The 22,610-nt window shown below is 43.7% G+C and overlaps 1 long non-coding RNA gene across 2 annotated transcripts in view; it reads left to right on the top strand.

Annotated features, from left to right (window-relative positions):
• The window catches only part of LOC118363430 (uncharacterized), a 106,970-nt gene that overhangs the window by 27,646 nt on the left and 56,714 nt on the right, over positions 1-22,610 (top strand). For both annotated transcript variants that reach the window (XR_004821402.2, XR_008087560.1), the window contains exon 3: positions 22,202-22,333. This is a non-coding gene — a long non-coding RNA (uncharacterized LOC118363430). The remainder of the gene's footprint in view (positions 1-22,201; positions 22,334-22,610) is intronic.

The following is a 22,610-nucleotide window of genomic DNA, read 5'->3' as shown; positions in this document are numbered from 1 at the left end:
TGAACTTATCCTCTGCAGCAGAGGTAACTCTGGGTCTGCCTGTCCTGTGGCGGTCCTCCTGAGTGGCAGTTTTTCATCATAGCGCTTGATGGTTTTTACGACTGCACATGAAGAAACTATCAAAGGTACAGTGCCTTGCGAAAGTATTCGGCCCCCTTGAACTTTGTGACCTTTTGCCACATTTCAGGCTTCAAACATAGATATAACTATTTTTTTTGTGAAGAATCAACAAGTGGGACACAATCATGAAGTGGAACGACATTTATTGGATATTTCAAACTTTTTTAACAAATCAAAAACTGAAAAATTGGGCGTGCAAAATTATTCAGCCCCCGTAAGTTAATACTTTGTAGCGCCACCTTTTGCTGAGATTACAGCTCTAAGTTGCTTGGGGTATGTCTCTATCAGTTTTGCAAATCGAGAGACTGAATTTTTTTCCCATTCCTCCTTGCAAAACAGCTCGAGCTCAGTGAAGTTGGATGGAGAGCATTTGAACAGCAGTTTTCAGTTCTTTCCACAGATTCTCGATTGGATTCAGGTCTGGACTTTGACTTGGCCATTCTAACACCTGGATATGTTTATTTTTGAACCATTTCATTGTAGATTTTGCTTAATGTTTTGGATCATTGTCTTGTTGGAAGACAAATCTCCGTCCCAGTCTCAGGTCTTTTGCAGACTCCATCAGGTTTTCTTCCAGAATGGTCCTGTATTTGGCTCCATCCATCTTCCCATCAATTTTAACCATCTTCCCTGTCCCTGCTGAAGAAAAGCAGGCCCAAACCATGATGTTGCCACCACCATGTTTGACAGTGGGGATGGTGTGTTCAGGGTGATGAGCTGTGTTGCTTTTACACCAAACATAACGTTTTGCATTGTTGCCAAAAAGTTCAATTTTGGTTTCATCTGACCAGAGCACCTTCTTACACATGTTTGGTGTGTCTCCCAGGTGGTTTGTGGCAAACTTTAAACGACACTTTTTATGGATATCTTTAAGAAATGGCTTTCTTCTTGCCACTCTTCCATAAAGGCCAGATTTGTGCAATATACGACTGATTGTTGTCCTATGGACAGAGTCTCCCACCTCAGCTGTAGATCTCTGCAGTTCACCCAGAGTGATCATGGGCCTCTTGGCTGCATCTCTGATCAGTCTTCTCCTTGTATGAGCTGAAAGTTTAGAGGGACAGCCAGGTCTTGGTAGATTTGCAGTGGTCTGATACTCCTTCCATTTCAATATTATCGCTTGCACAGTGCTCCTTGGGATGTTTAAAGCTTGGGAAATCTTTTTGTATCCAAATCCGGCTTTAAACTTCTTCACAACAGTATCTCGGACCTGCCTGGTGTGTTCCTTGTTCTTCATGATGCTCTCTGCGCTTTTAACGGACCTCTGAGGCTATCACAGTGCAGGTGCATTTATACGGAGACTTGATTACACACAGGTGGATTGTATTTATCATCATTAGTCATTTAGGTCAACATTGGATCATTCAGAGATCCTCACTGAACTTCTGGAGAGAGTTTGCTGCACTGAAAGTAAAGGGGCTGAATCATTTTGCACGCCCAATTTTTCAGTTTTTGAAATTGTTAAAAAAGTTTGAAATATCCAATAAATGTCGTTCCACTTCATGATTGTGTCCCACATGTTGTTGATTCTTCACAAAAAATACAGTTTTATATCTTTATGTTTGAAGCCTGAAATGTGGCAAAAGGTCGCAAAGTTCAAGGGGGCCGAATACTTTCGCAAGGCACTGTATTAATGTTCAGTATAGACTGACCTTTGTCTTTAAAGTAATGGACTGTTGTTTCTCTTTGCTTATTTGAGCTGTTCTTGCCATGATATGAACTTAGCCCTATTTGGTAAAATACCATCTTCTGTATGCCACCGCTACCTTGTCACAGCACAACTGATTGATTGGCTCAAATGCATTAAGAAGGAAAGATTATCCACAAATGAACTTTTAACAAGGCACACCTGTTACTTGAAATGCATTCCAAAGGAGTACCTCATGAAGCAGTTTGAGAGTGCCAAGAGTGTGCAAAGCTGTCATCAAGGCAAAGGGTGGCTACTTTGAAGAGTCTCAAATATAGCATATATTTTGATTTAACACTTTTTTTTTGCTCACTACATGATTCCATATGTGTTATTTCATAGTTTTGATGTCTTTACTATTATTCTACACTGTAGAAAATAGTACAAATAAAGAAAGCCTTGAATGAGTAGGAGTGTCCAAACTTTTGATTGGTACTGTATGTTCAGTTTTGCACTTGTCTAATTACTTTTGTATTTGACAAATGTTTCCCATTCCTTAGTGTCTATAGCAGGAAATATCAAAATTGCTCTTGATTAGCCACAGAGTTATGCAGGCTTTTTTATTCAAGCCCAGTGCTACCACACCTGATTCTACTACTCAGCTGTTTATCGAGACGTCAGATGTTTATCGAGACCATGAATAAAAAGTGGCTTGTAAAGAGCAATTGTGGCCATCCCTGAATTGTATTTACAAAGTTGACTATATCTGATGAGTGTACATGTGGTTGTAAATGTTATTTAGTGATAAACAAGGTGAATTTTGGGTAATGTAGTACTAGGCCTTCAGTGAACTTGAAGGTATATTTTCATGTAAATAGTTCATGGGTACTTGTTGATTTATTTGTGTGTTTTCCAGGAGCTTGCTTAATTGTCTTAAGAGATCTCAATTTTTTTCCTACAGTTTTCTCCGTATTGGCATAAGTGGGTTTCTGTTTTTTTTCTTCCATCTGGAAAATCAGCTGTTAATATTAAATAAATTTGAACTACATTGTCTGTCATTGTTTACTTTACTTTTATTGCTGTGTTACGCTGTATTATAAACTGGGTTGTTGTTCCCTGAACGATGATGATGATGATGATGATGATGATTGGCTGAAAGCCATGGTATATCAGACCGTATACCACAGGGTATGACAATATTTATTTTTACTTCTATATACATGTAATTACGTTGGTAATCTGTTTTATAATAGCAATAAGGCACTTCAGAGTTTCGTGGTATATGGCCAATAGCGCTGTATCCAGGCATTAGGCGTGCATTGGGCATATACCAAACCCAACCCCCTCGTACCTTATTGCTTAATTACAATGTTCTATAATGTTACATAATCACCTTCTGGTGTAAAAACCATGGAAATGAAAAACAAACTGTTTTAACTGAGAATAAGCGTTGGTCTGAAGCGGAAAAAGAAAGGAAATTCCCAAGACCACCACAATTCCTATTCCACCCATGCTCTACCAAGGCTTGACATACTACAGCAGCTTTGTTGGTATTGTACTTCAAACTGTGTGTAGACGGGTGGCTAACACGGAACCCAAACCGGCTGTGCGCGTGTGCCATCATGCATACATTTATTTTGTCCTCCCACACCAAACGCAATCACGACACGCAGGTTAAAATATCATTGAGTTATTTTACCTGAAATGCTCAAGGTCCTCTACTCTGCCAATTAATCCACACACAAAATCTTTGAAATTGTTGCATGCTGCATTTTATATTTTTGTTCAGTGTATTTTTAGATATAGTCCTATTGTAAATGTGCATTATTGTGGCATTACCATCTTTATTGCAACAATTAATTCAAGGAGCTACAACTGTAAGTTGACAGAAGCAATGAGCTTTCCCACTGATCAGCACAGCAATTTGATAAAACAGGACCATGTTTGAAACAAGGGGTTCTGAGTCAATATTACACAGGTAAGCTATAACAGCTACAGAAATCAGGAATGCAGACAGGCTCTATCTGAGATACTGTGTCCAACACACCACCACTACCTGTTATGTTGGACACCTACTGACCAACAAAGAATCTGATTATGAAGCTTCCTTTATGACCTGTTTTGTTCAAATAAAGGATTAGGGAATACATGCATGTGCCACATTATTACAAGACAAAACAGCTCAATTAAGCCTGATGGTCTTGTAAGTATAAAAGCAAAGCTTGCTTTCATTTAATCAAATTTTAAAAACTTAAAGGTAGTGGAATAGGATAATATCTTAGTGTGGTGTGGGAATAGTCCAATACTTTACCTTGTATGTGGTACAAATCCCATGGTAAATCAGGCTTTCATGGTAAAGTGGCCAGACAGAAGCCACTTCTCAGTAAATGACACATAACAGCCTGCTTGGAGTTTGCCGAAAGGCACCTAAAGACTCTGATGAAACCAAGATTTGTCTTTGCCCTGAATGCCAAGCGTTATGTCTGGAGGAAACCTGGCACCATCCCCACAGTGAAGCATGGTGGTGGTGGCAGCATCATGCTGTGGGGATGTTTATCAGGAGCAGGGACTGGGAGACTAGTCAGGATCGAGGGAAAGATGAACGGAGCAAAGTAAAGAGATCCTTGATAAAAACCTGCTCCAGAGCTCTCAGTACCTCAGACTGGGGCAACGGTTCACATTCCAACAGGACAACAACCCAAAGCACATAGCTAAAACAACGCAGGAGTGGCTTATGGACAAGTCTCTGAATGCCCTTGAGTGGCCCAGCCAGATCCCGGACTTGAATCCAATCGAACATATCTGGAGAGACCTGAAAAAAGCTGTGCAGCAACACTCCCCATCCAAACTGACAAAGCTCGAGAGGCTCTGTTAAGAAGAATGGGAGAAACTCCCCAAATACCGGTGTGTCAAGCTTGTTTTTCATACCCAAGAAAACTGTAATTGCTGTAATTGTAATTGCTGTAATTGCTGCCAAAGATGCTTCAAAGTACTGAGTCACTTATTTTTGTATGTTATTTTTTTAACCTTTTTTTACTAGGCAAGTCAGTTAAGAACAAATTATTATTTACAATGACGGCCTACCACGGCTAAACACCAACCCGGATGATGCTGGGTCAATTGTGCTCCGCCCTATGGGACTCCCAATCATGGCCGGTTGTGATACAGCCTGGAATCGAACCAGGGTCTATAGTGACACCTCTAGCACTGCAATGCAGTATCTTAGACCGCTGCGTCACTCGGGAATAAAAGGTCTGAATACTTATGTAAATGTGATATTTCTATTCGATTTTTTAAAATATATTAGCAAAAATGTCAACTGTTTTTGCTTTGTCATAAGGGTTTATTGTGTGTAGATTGATGGGAGAAAAAACAATTTCATACATTTTAGAATAAGGCTGTAACCTAACAAATTGTGGAAAAATGTCAAGGGGTCCGAATACTTTACGAAGGCACTGTAATTCATAAATCCCTTTGAAACACACACATACTCACACAAACGCTAACTTTCTTATTGTCTTTGATGCCTAGATAAGCAGCGGTGGGACACAGTTCTTTACTATGACTGCTGGGTCTACATGATGAGTTTACTATTAAATCACTAACCCAGAAACCTCTATGGCTTATCGTAGGCTTCATTGCAGTCTGTTACGCAAAACCATTCCAGTCAGTTTCATTATGAGTTTTTCTGAGATCCTGCTTCTTGGCATCCCAGCTCACTCCCTCTATCCAACGTCCTTACAGTAGAGCTAAGGAGCAAGCAGACACAATAAGGTCTGACTGCGACCCGCGTCCAGGGAAACTCCAGGGAAGATCTGCCCAAGGAAGAACCGCCCATGTTAGGAGAACTAACGCAGCACGTGAGGAAAGCTAACGCAGCAGGTGAGGAGAACTAACGCAGCACGCGAGGAAAGCTAACGCAGCACGCGAGGAAAGCTAACGCAGCAGGCGAGGAGAACTAATGTAGCAGGTGAGAATAATTGACGTAGCAGGTTGAGAATGAGATTAAGGTTAGGAAAAGAGTTAGGTTTAGCTACAATGCTATAGTCGACCCATAGAACGAGGAAGTAGCCAGGAGCCAATAGAATGAAAGCAAGAGGGGGCTTGGTTAACCTGGGCGGTTCTTCCCTGAGTGGTTCCTCCCTGGGGTTTCCCTGGATGCGGGTTGCAGTCAGACCCTTCTCAGCAGGTATGCCTATACTGCTGCAAAGCACCCTGGGATAGGCTACCCCGGCCACGAAGAGGGCCAGAGCATTGGCAGTCCCCGCTGGCCTTCCCACACTCCCTGTAGGATTTGATCCAGAGCTCAGCACAGCGGCCTGGATTAGCCCCATGCACCTTTGTGGAGGGAAAGATTATCCGGACCTCCCTGCATTCACTGACAGGGTCTTATGTCACTCTAGTACGATAGCGGCTGCCTATCAGCTAATCACCCTCTCCAAGTCATTTTTTTGCAATTAAGCAGCTTTTCCCTTCCCGGTTGGCCATGTCGGAGGTGTTTGCACTGGGTCAGAGTCAGAGAGAGTCACGGTTCTGTGCCATCTGTCAAAATGTGCTCGATCAGTCAATTGGTATGTGATGCCCGAGCGGAGCGGCCTCCAGGCTCAGCCCTCATAGTTTGTAGGGTTCAGTTCTGTGGTACTTTTCCATTAGGATAGCAAGGCCCTACAGGAAATATGATGCAACAGTTATCAAAGTCTTACTGCTGCACTGAGTCTTAAGCTTTGTTTTCCAATGTATGTAACTTCCTAGATCCCACTTCCTATGATCTGTATTGCTTCTCCTGAGGACACTTAAAACATGGCTAAAACCGTGTAACTCAGTAGCTAAACCCTCATTAGCTAACCCCCCCACACACAACCTTCCTCTCCGCCCTCTCGCTGAGGAGCACCCAGAGGGCCTCTCTCAGGGCCAGTCATGTGGAGCACTGTGCCCACTGAGCGAGTGTGGGCATATCCCCACTTCCATCTGCCTATGACCTCACTGGGCCTGTTTGTTTAACCTTCTCCAAAAATGAACTTAATTACAACCCTGTAGAACACGAATTCAGTGGATTCCCATAGGCTTCTATCTGCTTCTGTGTGGTGCTTGTGATTGTGGGTTTAAATGCTCAGTTTGAGTTCAATTACATTACACTTCCAGTCAATTAAGAAAGTACAGTGAAATTCCAATTCTCTTTCAATGCTATTCAATTAGGAACATTTTGAATTGGAATTGTGTGTACTTTATGAATTGACTGGAATTTAAATGTAATTGACCCCAACCCTGGTAAATGATTGTTTCCCTATGTGTGTGTGTATTCACAGAGCTTCTGTCTCATACTTTGTTTTCCGGAGCATTTTTTTTTATGCCCTTCCACTTACATACAGTGGGGAAAACAAGTATTTGATACACTGCCGATGTTGAAGTTTTTCCTACTTAGAAAGCATGTAAAGGTCTGTAATTTTTAATCATAGGTACACTTCAACTGTGAGAGACGGAATCTAAAATCACATTGTATGATTTTTAAGTAATTCATTTGCATTTTATTGCATGACATAAGTATTTGATACATCAGAAAAGCAGAACGACCCATCTTCAATGCTCTTACTGAGGGAAGGAGATTGTTGGCCAAGATCTCACGATACATGGCCCCATCCATCCTCCCCTCAATATGGTGCAGTCGTCCTGTCCCCTTTGCAGAAAAGCATCCCAAAAGAATGAAGTTTCCATCTCCATGCTTCACGGTTGGGATGGTGTTCTTGGGGTTGTACTCATCCTTCTTCTTCCTCCAATCACGGCGAGTGGAGTTTAGACCAAAAAGCTCTATTTTTGTCTCGTCAGACCACATGACCGTCTCCCATTCCTCCACTGGATCATCCAGATGGTCATTGGCAAACTTCAGACGGGCCTGGACATGCGCTGGCTTGAGCAGGGGGACCTTGCGTGCGCTGCAGAATTTTAATCCATGACGGCGTAGTGTGTTACTAATGGTTTTATTTGAGACTGTGGTCCCAGCTTTCTTCAGGTCATTGACCAGGTCCTGCCGTGTAGTTCTGGGCTGATTCCTCACCTTCCTCATGATCATTGATGCCCCACGAGGTGAGATCTTGCATGGAGCCCCAGACCGAGGGTGATTGACCGTCATCTTGAACTTCTTCCATTTTCTAACAATTGCGCCAACAGTTGTTGCCTTCTCACCAAGCTGCTTGCCTATTGTCCTGTATCCCATCCCAGCCTTGTGCAGGTCTACAATTTTATCCCTGATGTCCTTACACAGCTCCCTGGTCTTGGCCATTGTGGAGAGGTTGGAGTCTGTTTGATTGAGTGTGTGGACAGGTGTCTTTTATACAGGTAACGAGTTCAAACAGGTGCAGTTAATACAGGTAATGAGTGGAGAACAAGAGGGCTTCTTAAATAAAAACGAACAGGTCTGTGAGAGCCGGAATTCTTACTGGTTGGTAGGTGATCAAATACTTATGTCATGCAATAAAATGCTAATTAAGTTACTTAAAAATATACAATGTGATTTTCTGGATTTTTGTTTTAGATTCCGTCTCTCACAGTTGAAGTGTACCTATGATAAAAATTAGACCTCTATATGCTTTGTAAGTAGCAAAATCGGCAGTGTATCAAATACTTGTTCTCTGTGTGTGTTGCAGCGCTTTAGTGTCATACTTACATTGATATACTGTGTGTTTTCTCTCTCGTTATAACAAGTTACATGGGTGTCCCAGTATGTGAACTAGGTGGTGTGATGGAATATGAGTGGGTGTTTTAGAAGGTTCTGTCCACGTCATTGTGATGTGTGGAAAAGTTGTTGTCAAAATCTGTGCCAGACAGACTGACTGATGTTGAGACATCTCACGCCTTCTCTGTCTCCATGGACACCTATCAGGACACACCTCTTTCCAAAAATGAACCCACATAGTTAGAAGTAAATATGGTTTGTTTTGTGCCGTATACAGTAGGTGACTGTTGCAGTGAGACTGAAACTCAGATGAGATGTTCAATTCAGTCTGTCTGTCAGGCTGCAATCCAGACCAGAAGCAGGCACAGGCTGTATTGGTATTGATCTGCTGTGGCTGGGCTCTCCAGGAGGCCCTCCCCTCTGAGCTCAGCTGGCCTGGCCTGGAGCACCCTGTATGTCCAGCTTGAGGCAGGCCTGTCCGGAGTAGTGACACTCGTGTGGGACCGTCAAGACTCACAGCCAGCAGAGAGGGGTGTGTGTCAAGTCAGTCAGTGTGTGTGTATGTGTGGAGGTGTGGTGGTTGGGGCAGTGTGGCGGGGGTTAATCTCCCTGAACTGGGGCAGATGTTGTTAACAAGCTACTCTCAGGTCGGCTCCCTGCGTGGGAAAATGGCATCAAATCCTCCTGAGGTCAGGGCTTTGGTGTTGACCCACTGAGAGCCATCCATCCCGCCCTCTCTCTCTTTTCCTCTTCAGCCAGGCCTCATCCACTCACACTGACCCTAACTGACTGATAGAGAGGCCTCAGTCAATACACTGACCCTAAATGACTGATAGAGGCCTCAGTCAATACACTGACCCTAACTGACTGATAGAGAGGCCTCAGTCAATACACTGACCCTAACTGACTGATAGAGGCCTCAGTCAATACACCGACCCTAACTGACTGATAGAGGCCTCAGTCAATACACTGACCCTAACTGACTGATAGAGGCCTCAGTCAATACACTGACCCTAACTGACTGATAGAGGCCTCAGTCAATACACTGACCCTAACTGACTGATAGAGGCCTCAGTCAATACACCGACCCTAACTGACTGATAGAGGCCTCAGTCAATACACTGACCCTAACTGACTGATAGAGGCCTCAGTCAATACACTGACCCTAACTGACTGATAGAGGCCTCAGTCAATACACTGACCCTAACTGACTGATAGAGAGGCCTCAGTCAATACACTGACCCTAACTGACTGATAGAGGCCTCAGTCAATACACCGACCCTAAATGACTGATAGAGGCCTCAGTCAATACACTGACCCTAACTGACTGATAGAGAGGCCTCAGTCAATACACTGACCCTAACTGACTGATAGAGGCCTCAGTCAATACACTGACCCTAACTGACTGATAGAGAGGCCTCAGTCAATACACTGACCCTAACTGACTGATAGAGGCCTCAGTCAATACACTGACCCTAACTGACTGATAGAGAGGCCTCAGTCAATACACTGACCCTAACTGACTGATAGAGGCTTCAGTCAATACACTGACCCTAAATGACTGATAGAGAGGCCTCAGTCAATACACTGACCCTAACTGACTGATAGAGGCCTCAGTCAATACACTGACCCTAACTGACTGATAGAGGCCTCAGTCAATACACTGACCCTAACTGACTGATAGAGGCCTCAGTCAATACACTGACTCTAACTGACTGATAGAGAGGCCTCAGTCAATACACTGACCCTAACTGACTGATAGAGGCCTCAGTCAATACACTGACCCTAACTGACTGATAGAGAGGCCTCAGTCAATACACTGACCCTAACTGACTGATAGAGGCCTCGGTCAATACACTGACCCTAACTGACTGATAGAGGCCTCAGTCAATACACTGACCCTAACTGACTGATAGAGGCCTCAGTCAATACACTGACCCTAACTGACTGATAGAGGCCTCAGTCAATACACTGACCCTAACTGACTGATAGAGGCCTCAGTCAATACACTGACCCTAACTGACTGATAGAGAGGCCTCAGTCAATACACTGACCCTAACTGACTGATAGAGAGGCCTCAGTCAATACACTGACCCTAACTGACTGATAGAGGCCTCAGTCAATACACCGACCCTAACTGACTGATAGAGAGGCCTCAGTCAATACACTGACCCTAACTGACTGATAGAGGCCTCAGTCAATACACTGACCCTAACTGACTGATAGAGAGGCCTCAGTCAATACACTGACCCTAACTGACTGATAGAGGCCTCAGTCAATACACTGTTATTTTCCCTCTCTTTTCTCATCCAATTTGTTTTGTTCACCAACTCAATACTCCTCTGCCTGAGAAGAAATCAGCACCGATCCGCCAAACAGACGTGCTCCGTAAAGTCTCTTGTTAATTACAGCTTATGGTTGTATCAGCATGCGTTGCACAACCACAAAGAATGCAGAGTGGGAGACGCTTCAAAGCCACCGCCACTTCCAAATCAGAGCAGGGCCTTAGGACCAAATGACTTCCATTGATGTCAGTAAGAAGGTACATTATTAGAATGAAAGGTTTCTAGACGTTGGACAGGTTTTTAGGTATAAATGTGAAGACGTGTGTTAGGGAAGGGTTCCTTGAAAGAATTCAAGTTAAAAATAAATAATTGTACTTGTTTTTCATTGAAACATACACACGGTGTTATCTGTCTAGGCCTGCACCACTTTCTAACTGTGGCATGCTCTTTCATTAACAGGGAGAAACCATTGGCAGTCTTGTAGAATGGCAATCTTGTGTAATCGAGGATTGTTGTCCAACAACGTTTGATTGAGACGCTGATATTGTTAGTCTTCACCTGATAAGGCGTGTGGAATCCATATCCACTCACTCAGGGTTGGGGTGAATGTCAATTCTATTCAGGAAGTAGATGAAAGAAAACAGAAATGGAAATCGGCTAACTTTATTTATGAATATATAGATTTATAACTTCAATTGACATGCTATACTCAACATACCCTTTTAAACCTGCCCACTCAGAAATAGTATGAAAGCAGGCCTGACCAGAGTATCTCCTCTCCATATTACCCACTGTCATTGTGTGTTTTTACATGCCTCACCTATGACTCAGCAGTGTGGGGGCGTGCCAGGCTGCCAGCCAGGTGACCTTAGGTGCCACACTAGAGTTACCTTTCCTCGACAACACCCAGCACCTAACCTGTTCCCATCCCCGTCCCTATCCCCTGAGTCTAGCGTACGTACGTCAACAGAACCCAAGCGCCCACGGCCTGGTTTACCCAGACTTAGTCCCTAATGGTCGGCTCATCCATTAAGGTGTCTGAATCCCCAGCACTGTTTGTTTTAGCACAGCAGGTGCGTGTGAATAGGAGACAGGTTTTACAGTTCCTTTGTCCCCAAAGAAAACACACAGATCCCACGCAGGGCTAGAAATGTAGTATTCGCTGGTGCTGGTGCTTGTTGTTCTAGCGAAGGGATGTTTGTAGAGGGTTCTCCCTACAGGGATTTTTTTGGGTCTCGTGTTCCATGAAGCCCTGCTGTTGAGGTTCACTTGAACTTTTGGGAATATGACTGCATGTGATTGGTGGATGACACATACATACAGCCGAGAGGGATACCTGTATGCAGAGATGACATAGCATACCGACGGTTATGTGTCATGTACGTCAGTGATAATAACAGAGGTGTTGAGGGCAACCTCTCCAGTGTGAAATCTGACCCTGAAGATGGTCCAAGTTCTCTAAGCCATATTCATTTGTTGTCATATTTCACATCGTCTACCAACACTAAAGCGTGTAGTGGGGTTTCACCTTACTCACCAAGAGCAGGAAGTAATCCTTTGACCCTACTTGACCCTTCTTGAGAGCCTAGAAAACGGGTCCAAGTGTGTGTAAGTTACACTCGAGGTACGTATGTCATATGTCCAGTGACAACTATCTGAGAATGGTACTGTATAGGGACAATGCAGTGATTGGGGCGCAGGGGTTAATGGAGGTAGGAGGGAGGCGATGCGGGGGGCAGACTCTCCTCTAGGCTACAGATATTGATTAGTGTTGGTTGGGGGACAGTGAGAAGGAACACAGATTGACAGACACACAATGGCCGCGCAGCGACTTAGTAAGATGGCTCCTGATCATATTCTTATTGTCAGGATCAGTATTCATTAAGCTGCTGGCTGTAACCTGTCTCAAACTCAATACCCATGCCGCCCCTCCATTCAACAACCTCCCACAAACACGTGTGCAAACATACATACAAAGCCCCCCTTCAAAACCCATAAACACACAAAGCCCCCCCCCTCCCTGCCCCACCTCACACACATATCACACATACACCCTCCTCCAGAGACACCTGACCCCCACACTAAGTCCTGTGCAGCGGGGTTCAGAGGGGGATAAAGTTCCCTCCCTGATCTGTGAGGTGAGGTGTTTATGGGAGACAACGCCTGCCTTGTCCTACCGGGTGGGGAGCATTGGTTACCCTTGGAACGTGGGGGAGGTGGGACACGTTCAGTTCTGACTGACTCTGTCACTTATTGATGAATTGTCATGGTGAGTTAATCAGTGCTCTCTCCCTCCCTCCCAACCGGATGGAGGTGTGTCCTGGAGGCCAGGCAGGGCTGCCCAGATTAGCCTGCCCACAATTTGTCTGGAGAGGGCTGTGACCTATCTCAGTCTCTCCATCTTCTCCTTTTGGTCTTGTCTCAGTTGTTTCTAGGACCGCGTCATTAAGCAAGTGTCTTTCCCAAAACTGAATCAGCCACAGTTAATCTGCTCCGGAGCCCTATCCATCTCCTCCATCTTGGTGACAATATGCATACAGCCAGTCTCATGGGGTCAGATGATGACATGGATTGTACATAAATGGTCTGTAGTTATTGAGCTGTGAAGTCCTGCGGCTCCGCTGGGTTGATATCTTGTATGATCCAGCTTCACTTAACAGCTCAGTTGCTATGGAGGGTTGGAGTGCGTTAGATCTTCCCAAAACCTTTCTTGGCTCCTCTTTTTTCAAGGCTGTCATGCGTTTGTTAATGTGGGCTTGGCCTGGAGTTCTCACCTGTCAAAGCAGTGAGGTGTAGTCTGCTTTATTTGCATTTTAGGAAAAAGCGAGGGGGGTTTAAGTCTTGCGCAGTTCTTCAAGAAATGCAAACTTTTCTCCATTTAGTAGCTGTGCACACTTCGGCTCTTCAAATTTGATGACAGGTCCTTCCCCGCCCCCTGTCCTCCCCAATATCACACCTCGGATGCATAAATATGCCTGTGCTCCCAACATCACCCCACCCAAGGGGGCCTGCATGACTTTAGTGCCTGAGCAGTGACACCAATCAGGGGAGAGGGTGGGTTCTTTTGTCATGCTAACACAAATCGCCTCTTGTCTCATATTCAAAGAACCCCTCTCTTTCTCCACTCCCTCACTCCCCCCCTTCCTCCCCTCTCTTTCTCCTATCCCTCACTCTCACCCCCTTTCCTCCCCTCTTTCTCCTATCCCTCGCTCTCACCCCCTTTCCTCCCCTCTTTCTCCTATCCCTCGCTCTCAACCTCCTTTCCTCCCCTCTCTTTCTCCTATCCCTCTCTCTCACCCCCTTTCCTCCCCTCTCTTTCTCCTATCCCTCACTCTCGCCCCCTTTCCTCCTCTCTTTCTCCTATCCCTCACTCTCGCCCCCCTTTCCTCCCATCTCTTTCTCCTATCCCTCTCTCTCACCCCCTTTCCTCCCCTCTTTCTCCTATCCCTCTCTCTCACCCCCTTCCTCCCCTCTCTTTCTCCTATCCCTCACTCTCGCCCCCCTTTCCTTCCCTCTCTTTCTCCACTCCCTCACTTTCCTCCCCTCTCTTCATCCTTCACTCCTTCTCATCCTCCCAAGGACCGAGAGGAAGCGGGAGAGAGAGAGCCTTCTATGTCATCAAAAGGAACATCAAATTCAACATACCAATTAGGCTAAAAATACTCAGCTATAGAAACCATTGCCCTTTATGGTTGTGATGTCTGGGGCCCGCTCGCCAACCAAGAATTCACAAAATGTGGCAAACACCAAATTGAGACTATGCATGTAGAATTCTGCTAAAATATCCTCTGTGTATAACGTAAAACACAAAAGAATGCATGCAGAGCAGAATTTGGACAATACCCATTAATTATCAACATCCAGGTAAGAGTCGTTAAATTCTACAACCATCTAAAAGGCAATTCCCAAACCTTCTATAACAAAGCCATCACCTACAGAGAGATGAACCTGGAGAAGAGTCCGCTAAGCAATCTGGTCCTGGGGCTCTGTTCACAAACACAAGCAGACCACACAGAGCCCCAGAACAGCAACACAATTAGACCCAACCAAATCATGAGAATAGTCAAATATAATTACTTAACACATTGGAAAGAATTAACCAAAAAACTGATCAAACTAGAATACTACTTGGCCCTAAACATAGAGTAAACAGTGGCCGAATACCTGTCCACTGTGACTGACCCAAAATTAAGGAAAGCTGTGACAATGTATAGACTTAGTGAGCATATCCTTGCTGTTGAGAAAGGCCGACGTAGGCAGACCTGGCTCTCAAGAGAAGACAGGCTATGTGCACACTGCCCACAAAATGAGGTGGAAACTGAACTGTACTTCCTAACCTCCTGCCAAATGTATGACCATATTAGAGAGACATATTTCCCTCAGATTACACAGACCCACAAAGAATTTGAAAACAAATCCAACTTTGATAAACTCTCATATCTACTGGGTGAAATACCACAGTGTGTCATCACAGCAGCAAGATGTGTGACCTGTTGGCACAATAAAAGGGAAACCAATGAAGAACAAACACCATTGTAAATACAACCTATAATTATGTTTATCTTCCTTTTTTTTCACTATTTGAAATTTGTTACAACACCGTTACTTGTTAGATATTGGTGCACTGTCGGAGCTAGAACCACAAGCATTTTGCTACACTCACATTAACACCTGCTAAACAAGTGTATGTGACCGATACAATTTGATTTGATTTGTAATATGACATTTGAAATGTCTTTATTCTTTTGGAATGTAATGTTTTTTATTTTTTATTATTTATTTATCTTTTGTTTACTATCTATTTCACTTGCTTTGGCAATGTAAGCATATGTTTCCCATGCCAATAAAGCCCCTTGAATTGAATTAAATTGAGATAGAGAGTGGCTGTGCTTGGGGCTGCTGAGCTGATCTGAACGGCGGGAGCCCCTCTTTCCTGGGGGTCAGCCTATGTCTCAGGAGTCTCGGAGCAGGGGGCTGTTTCCATGCCTGACGGATGGAGGCCATTTCATATTCAAATGCTACAATCAGGCCTGTGACCCGTGAGGGGCTCTTTATGGCCCAGGCCCCAGGTCAGGGGTCAAGACGGGGATTTAATAGCACAGGCTAAAGAAGGGAAAGAACGGGGAAGCAGAGTGATTTAGGGGCTGAATGAGTAATAAAAAAAACAGTTTTACTAAGTTGTCATGTAAATTGGAATCTCTCTCTCATCGTTTTCCTACTCCTCTCTTGTATAACTTTTCTGTGCTCAGCCCAGGACTTTTCTTTGAAAGAGACGTCTACTTTCGCCAGCCAAGCCGGCATCCCCCTGACTTGTCCGACCTGTAAACAGTAGCTGTGGAGCAGGAGAAGGTGCTGGTGAGATGGCAGGGGATTAGAGATGGAGATAAGGAGATGTTGGTTAGTCAGGCCCTTTTGACACACCTTTGCTCTTGTGTGGTGCCACTGTGTCCGATGTGTCCGGCCTGCTGCTGCTGCTGCTGGAGTGGCCTGTTATTCCTGTCCCTTGGGTGTGTTCTCTTCTCCTCTGCACTTGGAGAAGCTCTAGTGACATAGGACAGTGTGTGTGTGTGTGTGTGTGTGTCGTAACGGTTAAAACAGGTGACTAATACAGTTTTTCTGGCCGAGTTCAAGAGTTGCAGTAACTAAGCCACTTCAGTTGTCCTTCCACTATGCAGCTAAATATATATTTGTTTACCCTCTGTGTTACTGCTACCTCTTCTGTGGCACTATGCTACTGTCTAAGCGAGCGTGTGTGACTCACACCCCAGCTAGCACATTTGGTTCCTTGGAAGTTGTGAGAACGTATGTTTTTGGTTTCACCAGAAGTGAACATTTAGCCTTTTCTGTGAGCGTTTATTTTTAGGTTGCAGGGAGGTTTACTCTGGTTCCGTGAAAGTTTTCCTGGGAGGTTTTATTAACGCTCTGAGAACAGAAATTATATGTTGTTCGGAGGTTTTTGAATAGCTTCCTTAACTTTCACTTAATGTTTCAATATGACTTTTAATAACACAAATTAATTTCCTTAGACATCAATCATGCAAAAACATATATTTTTTTATTGTTACACAGCATCAGTGAGATTTGAACCAATAATCTTCTGTTTGTCTATGGAATAAGTCCACTGAGCCACCAGTATGGCACAAGCATGTCATGGTTTTTTTCTGCATACAAAGCTGTTCATTTTAGTCTATTCAATCAAATCAAGTTATACACATGGTTAGCAGATGTTAATGAGAGTGGAGCAAAATAATTGTGCTTCTAGTTCCGACAGTGCAGTAACATCTAACAAGTAATCCAACAATTCCCCCAAAACTACCTAATACACACAAACCTAAAGGGGTGAATGAGAATATGTGCATATAAGTATATGGATGAACGATGGCCGAGTGGCATAGGCAAGGTGCAATAGATGGTATAAAATACAGTATATACATGTGATATGAGTAATGTAACAGGAAGCGGCGCAGGTCCTAATCCAGGCACTTGTCATCTCCCGTCTGGATTACTGCAACTCGCTGTTGGCTGGGCTCCCTGCCTGTGCCATTAAACCTCTACAACTCATCCAGAACGCCGCAGCCCGTCTGGTGTTCAACCTTCCCAAGTTCTCTCACGTCACCCCGCTCCTCCGCTCTCTCCACTGGCTTCCAGTTGAAGCTCGCATCCGCTACAAGACCATGGTGCTTGCCTACGGAGCTGTGAGGGGAACGGCACCTCAGTACCTTCAGGCTCTGATCAGTCCCTACACCCAAACAAGGGCACTGCGTTCATCCACCTCTGGCCTGCTCGCCTCCCTACCACTGAGGAAGTACAGTTCCCGCTCAGCCCAGTCAAAACTGTTCGCTGCTCTGGCTCCCCAATGGTGGAACACACTCCCTCACGACGCCAGGACAGCGGAGTCAATCACCACCTTCCGGAGACACCTGAAACCCCACCTCTTTAAGGAATACCTAGGATAGGATAAAGTAATCCCCCCTTAAAAGATTTAGATGCACTATTGTAAAGTGGCTGTTCCACTGGATGTCATAAGGTGAATGCACCAATTTGTAAGTCGCTCTGGATAAGAGCGTCTGCTAAATGACTTAAATGTAAATGTAAATGTAATGTAAGATATGTAAACATAATTAAAGTGGCATTATTTAAAGTGACTAGTGATCCATTTATTAAAGTGTCCAGTGATTGGGTCTCAATGTCGGCAGCAGCCTCTCTGAGTTAGTGATTGCTGTTTAGCAGTCTGATGGCCTTGAGATTGAAAAACAGCTTCTATCTCTCTGTCCCAGCTTTGATGCACCTGTACTGACCTCGCCTTCTGGATGATAGCGGTGTGAACAGGCAGTGGCTCAGGTAGTTGTTGTTCTTGATGATATTTTTGGCCTTCCTGTGATATTGGGTGTTGTAGGTGTCATAGAGGGCAGGTAGTTTGCCCCCGGTGATCAGCTGTGATACAGCCCGACAGGATGCTCTCGATTGTTCCGTTTTAGGACCACTATTGTTTTCACTATATATTTTGTATATATATATTTATACACTATATATTTTACCTCTTAAGTATGCCCTCTCTAATTCTCGCTTTCTCACTTTCTTTCTCTCTCTTGGAGGTCCTGAGCCCTAGGACCTTGCCTCAGGACTATCTGGCATGATGACTCCTTGCTGTCCCCAGTCCACTTTGCCGTGCTGCTGCTCCAGTTTCAACTGTTCTGCCTGCGGCTATGGAATCCTGACCTGTTCACCGGACGTGCTACCTGTCCCAGACCTGCTGTTTTAAACTCTCTAGAGACAGCAGGAGTGGTAGAGATACTGTTAATGATCGGCTATGAAAAGCCAACTGACATTTACTCCTGAGGTGCTGACTTGCTGCACCCTCGACAACTACTGTGATTATTATTATTTGACCATGGTCATTTATGAACATTTGAACATCTTGGCCATGTTCTGTTATAATTTCCACCCGGCACAGCCAGAAGAGGACTGGCCACCCCTCATAGCCTGGCTCCTCTCTAGGTTTCTTCCTAGGTTTTGGCCTTTCTAGGGAGTTTTTCCTAGCCACCGTGCTTCTACACCTGCATTGCTTGCTGTTTGGGGTTTTAGGCTGGGTTTCTGTACAGCACTTTGAGATATCAGCTGATGTACGAAGGGCTATATATAAATATATATATATATATAGATTTGATTTGATTGTGTATCTGTAAAAGTTTGTCAGAGTTTTGGGTGACAAGCCAAATTTCATCGGCCTCCTGATGTAGAAGAGGCGCTGCTGCTGTTGCGCCTTCTTCACCACACTATCTGTGCCATTTCAGTTTGTTTGTAATGTGTACGCCAAGGAACTTACCACTTTCCACCTTCTCCACTGCTGTCCCTTTGATGTGGATAGGGGGTGCTCCCTCTGCTGTTTCCTGAAGTCCACGATCATCTCCTTTGTTTTGTTGACACGTTGAGTGAGAGTTCTTTTTTTTGACACCACACTCCGAGTGCCCTCACCTCCTACCTGTAGGCTGTCTCGTCGTTGTTGGTGATCTAGCCCACTACTGTTGTCGTCTGCAAACTTGATGTTTGAGTTGAAGGCGTGCATGGCCACGCAGTTGTGGGTGAACAGAGAGTACAGGCGATGGCTGAGCATGCACCCTTGTGGGGCCAGAAAAGTGGAGATGTTGTTTCCTACCTTCACCACCTGGGTGCGACACTTCAGAAAGTCCAGGACCCAACCAGAACCCATTTCAGAGGAAACAAGCAAGATTAAGATCAGGTGTGGCCAATTAGTGGGTGCTGCCAACATACTTAACAAGATAGAGGATAGAGAGAGTTTTGTTGATGCTGAGAACTGAATGTACATGCTTTTAAATAACATTATTACAACGTTCTCTGGACGTTATTCAAGTTTTCGTCACATTCTGAGAATGGAATGTATGTTTTTTAAAAATACGTTCTTAGAATGTTCTCTGAACTTAACTAAAGTATTTTTGTGTTTTTTATGCAAAGTTTTATTCATGTTCTTGGAACAATTTACGAACATGACTTTAAATAGAACCATGAGGAAACCTGTAGGAAACGTTTGACTTAAGTACTGAAATTCCCACAGAAGAAAGTTGTTTCTTAACGTTCTCTGAACTATTTGAAAACATCTCCCATTGTCAAACCAGTTGGAGAATGTTCCTAGAACATTACCAAAATTTAAATGTAATGTAAGCATGTTAGAACTTTTAGGAAACGTTCCGTTAAATTTTTTTCTTGATATTTCATTATTTTTTTTTGTCAAGTTACTTAAACCTCTTAAGTGTAAAGTCCCCACATTTGTGGACCCTATTAGATTTTATTTTATTTTATTCAGTCTGGTATGAGAACACGGTGTTTCCGGAAAGCGGAGAGTCTTGGCTATTGATTGGTGCCTTCAGATCTTTCGTGTGTCTTATATATGGGCATACGGATGTATAAGGGCAGGCCAAGCCGATGACCTCATTTCAAGATGTCTGCTACCTACATTCCAGTTAGTGTTGTGAAGCATAAACGTAATAAACACATCATACACAATACATTGACACACACCGAAAGCCGGGACGCCACAGATCATGAGGATATCTTATTTGTCTGCCTGTGACCTACCGTTATTGATCACCAGCTCTGAGAGTCAAAATGTTTATTTTACACAATATTTTCATCAAACAGCAAACATCTTACAAGGTAAGCTTCAATTTGGTCTGTGTTTAAGCTCCAGCTACATTTGGGGTATCAAAGTAAACCTTAGGTGGGTAGGAACAAATCTAGCCCATCGCTTAGTGACTTTTCCCATCAAAAATATATGATGTTGCCTGCTTACGCGCTGTAGGCATCCATTACACAGGGAATGGGCTACTATGAACCTTGACAATCTTGTAGCCAATGAGATATGCTGTCCAGGGATATGCAGTTGACCTGGGTGGGACAAAGCAAGGCCTAGGACCTTTTATGCATGATGTGAACTATTGTTTCCTCGCTCAGAGACTTGGAAATGTTTAGTGACCACACCTGACACCACTTACTAAAACATCTGGCCATTTCTAGTTGTTAGGTCTATCAATCCCATTTCTAGTTGTTAGGTCTATCAATCCCATTTCTAGTTGTTAGGTCTATCAATCCCATTTCTAGTTGTTAGGTCTATCAATCCCATTTCTAGTTGTTAGGTCTATCAATCCCATTTCTAGTTGTTAGGTCTATCAATCCCATTGCTAGTTGTTAGGTCTATCAATCCCATTTCTAGTTGTTAGGTCTATCAATCCCATTTCTAGTTGTTAGGTCTATCAATCCCATTTCTAGTTGTTAGGTCTATCAATCCCATTTCTAGTTGTTAGGTCTATCAATCCCATTTCTAGTTGTTAGGTCTATCAATCCCATTTCTAGTTGTTAGGTCTATCAATCCCATTTCTAGTTGTTAGGTCTATCAATTCCATTTCTAGTTGTTAGGTCTATCAATCCCATTTCTAGTGGTTAGGTCTATCAATCCCATTTCTAGTTGTTAGGTCTATCAATCCCATTTCTAGTGGTTAGGTCTATCAATCCCATTTCTAGTTGTTAGGTCTATCAATCCCATTTCTAGTTGTTAGGTCTATCAATCCCATTTCTAGTGGTTAGGTCTATCAATCCCATTTCTAGTTGTTAGGTCTATCAATCCCATTTCTAGTTGTTAGGTCTATCAATCCCATTTCTAGTTGTTAGGTCTATCAATCCCATTTCTAGTTGTTAGGTCTATCAATCCCATTTCTAGTTGTTAGGTCTATCAATCCCATTTCTAGTGGTTAGGTCTATCAATCCCATTTCTAGTTGTTAGGTCTATCAATCCCATTTCTAGTTGTTAGGTCTATCAATCCCATTTCTAGTTGTTAGGTCTATCAATCCCATTTCTAGTTGTTAGGTCTATCAATCCCATTTCTAGTTGTTAGGTCTATCAATCCCATTTTTTCAATAATATTGTTCACATGTTGTGGAAGCCATCTGATGTGTTTCCACCTCTTGTCATCAATAATTCACGTATACCTTGTCAATGAAAGATGACTTTCAAAAAACAAAAACGGTTATTTTGTGAGTGCTTGATCTTGTGTATTCTGAACTATGTAACTCCTATCTTCTGAAAATCTCCTCACAATCTCCCAGATGTCGTCTTTCCAAATGTACCACGTTTTTGTAATTCCACATGAATAGCAGTTACTTTTGGGTATGTATATTTAGGCAGAAATCTACATATTGCCATTACATTTAAAGAGGTTAAATGTACTATGAATGTTCCAAAGCCAAGTAACTAACCCTCACCATTCCCAGAAAGTTGTGGCAAGGTTGTATGCAAAATGACCATAGGACAACCAAGCTCTAAGAAACATATGGTTCTCAGAACATTATGTGCTAGCTGGGTCTTTTTGGTCTGTGGAGAAGGCAATGATGTCTGCCTTTTGGATTAGATATTTTGTGCTTGCAAATATTTTTGGCCTAAAATGTTGTGCTTATTACATTAAATTAACAGGATATTGTGTGATCTAGTCTGTTCACAGGTAGCCATGTAAACCCTATTGGAGGTGTAGGTTTGAAGAGAAGCAGAGGAAATCCCCCACCCAACCCAGAGAAGCCCTCTCCAGGTCAGCAGCAACATTGGAGTACCCTACTACCTGACAGGTGGGTTTAGAGGCCCACTCAGGCTTTGACGAGGGCTTTGGTCTACTTCCCTTTCTCCCTCCCATACCAAATCTATGGTTGAGTCCATCTAAATGCCTGACAATCCAAAAACAGACTTACTCTCCTATGAAGAAATTCCATGTCCAATGGATTTGACCCCAACTCTATCTGACAGCATGATCCTATCATGGTGGTTAGTGGCTTGGGGAGCGCACGGTGGTTGAGTGGTGTTTGTGAGGCAGGACCAGGGGTAGGGGAGTTAGTTTTGGGAGTGTGG

This window comes from Oncorhynchus keta, chromosome 30, assembly GCF_023373465.1.
Source record: "Oncorhynchus keta strain PuntledgeMale-10-30-2019 chromosome 30, Oket_V2, whole genome shotgun sequence".
Classification (NCBI taxonomy): domain Eukaryota; kingdom Metazoa; phylum Chordata; class Actinopteri; order Salmoniformes; family Salmonidae; genus Oncorhynchus; species Oncorhynchus keta.
This window is presented reverse-complemented; position numbering and strand designations above follow the sequence as displayed.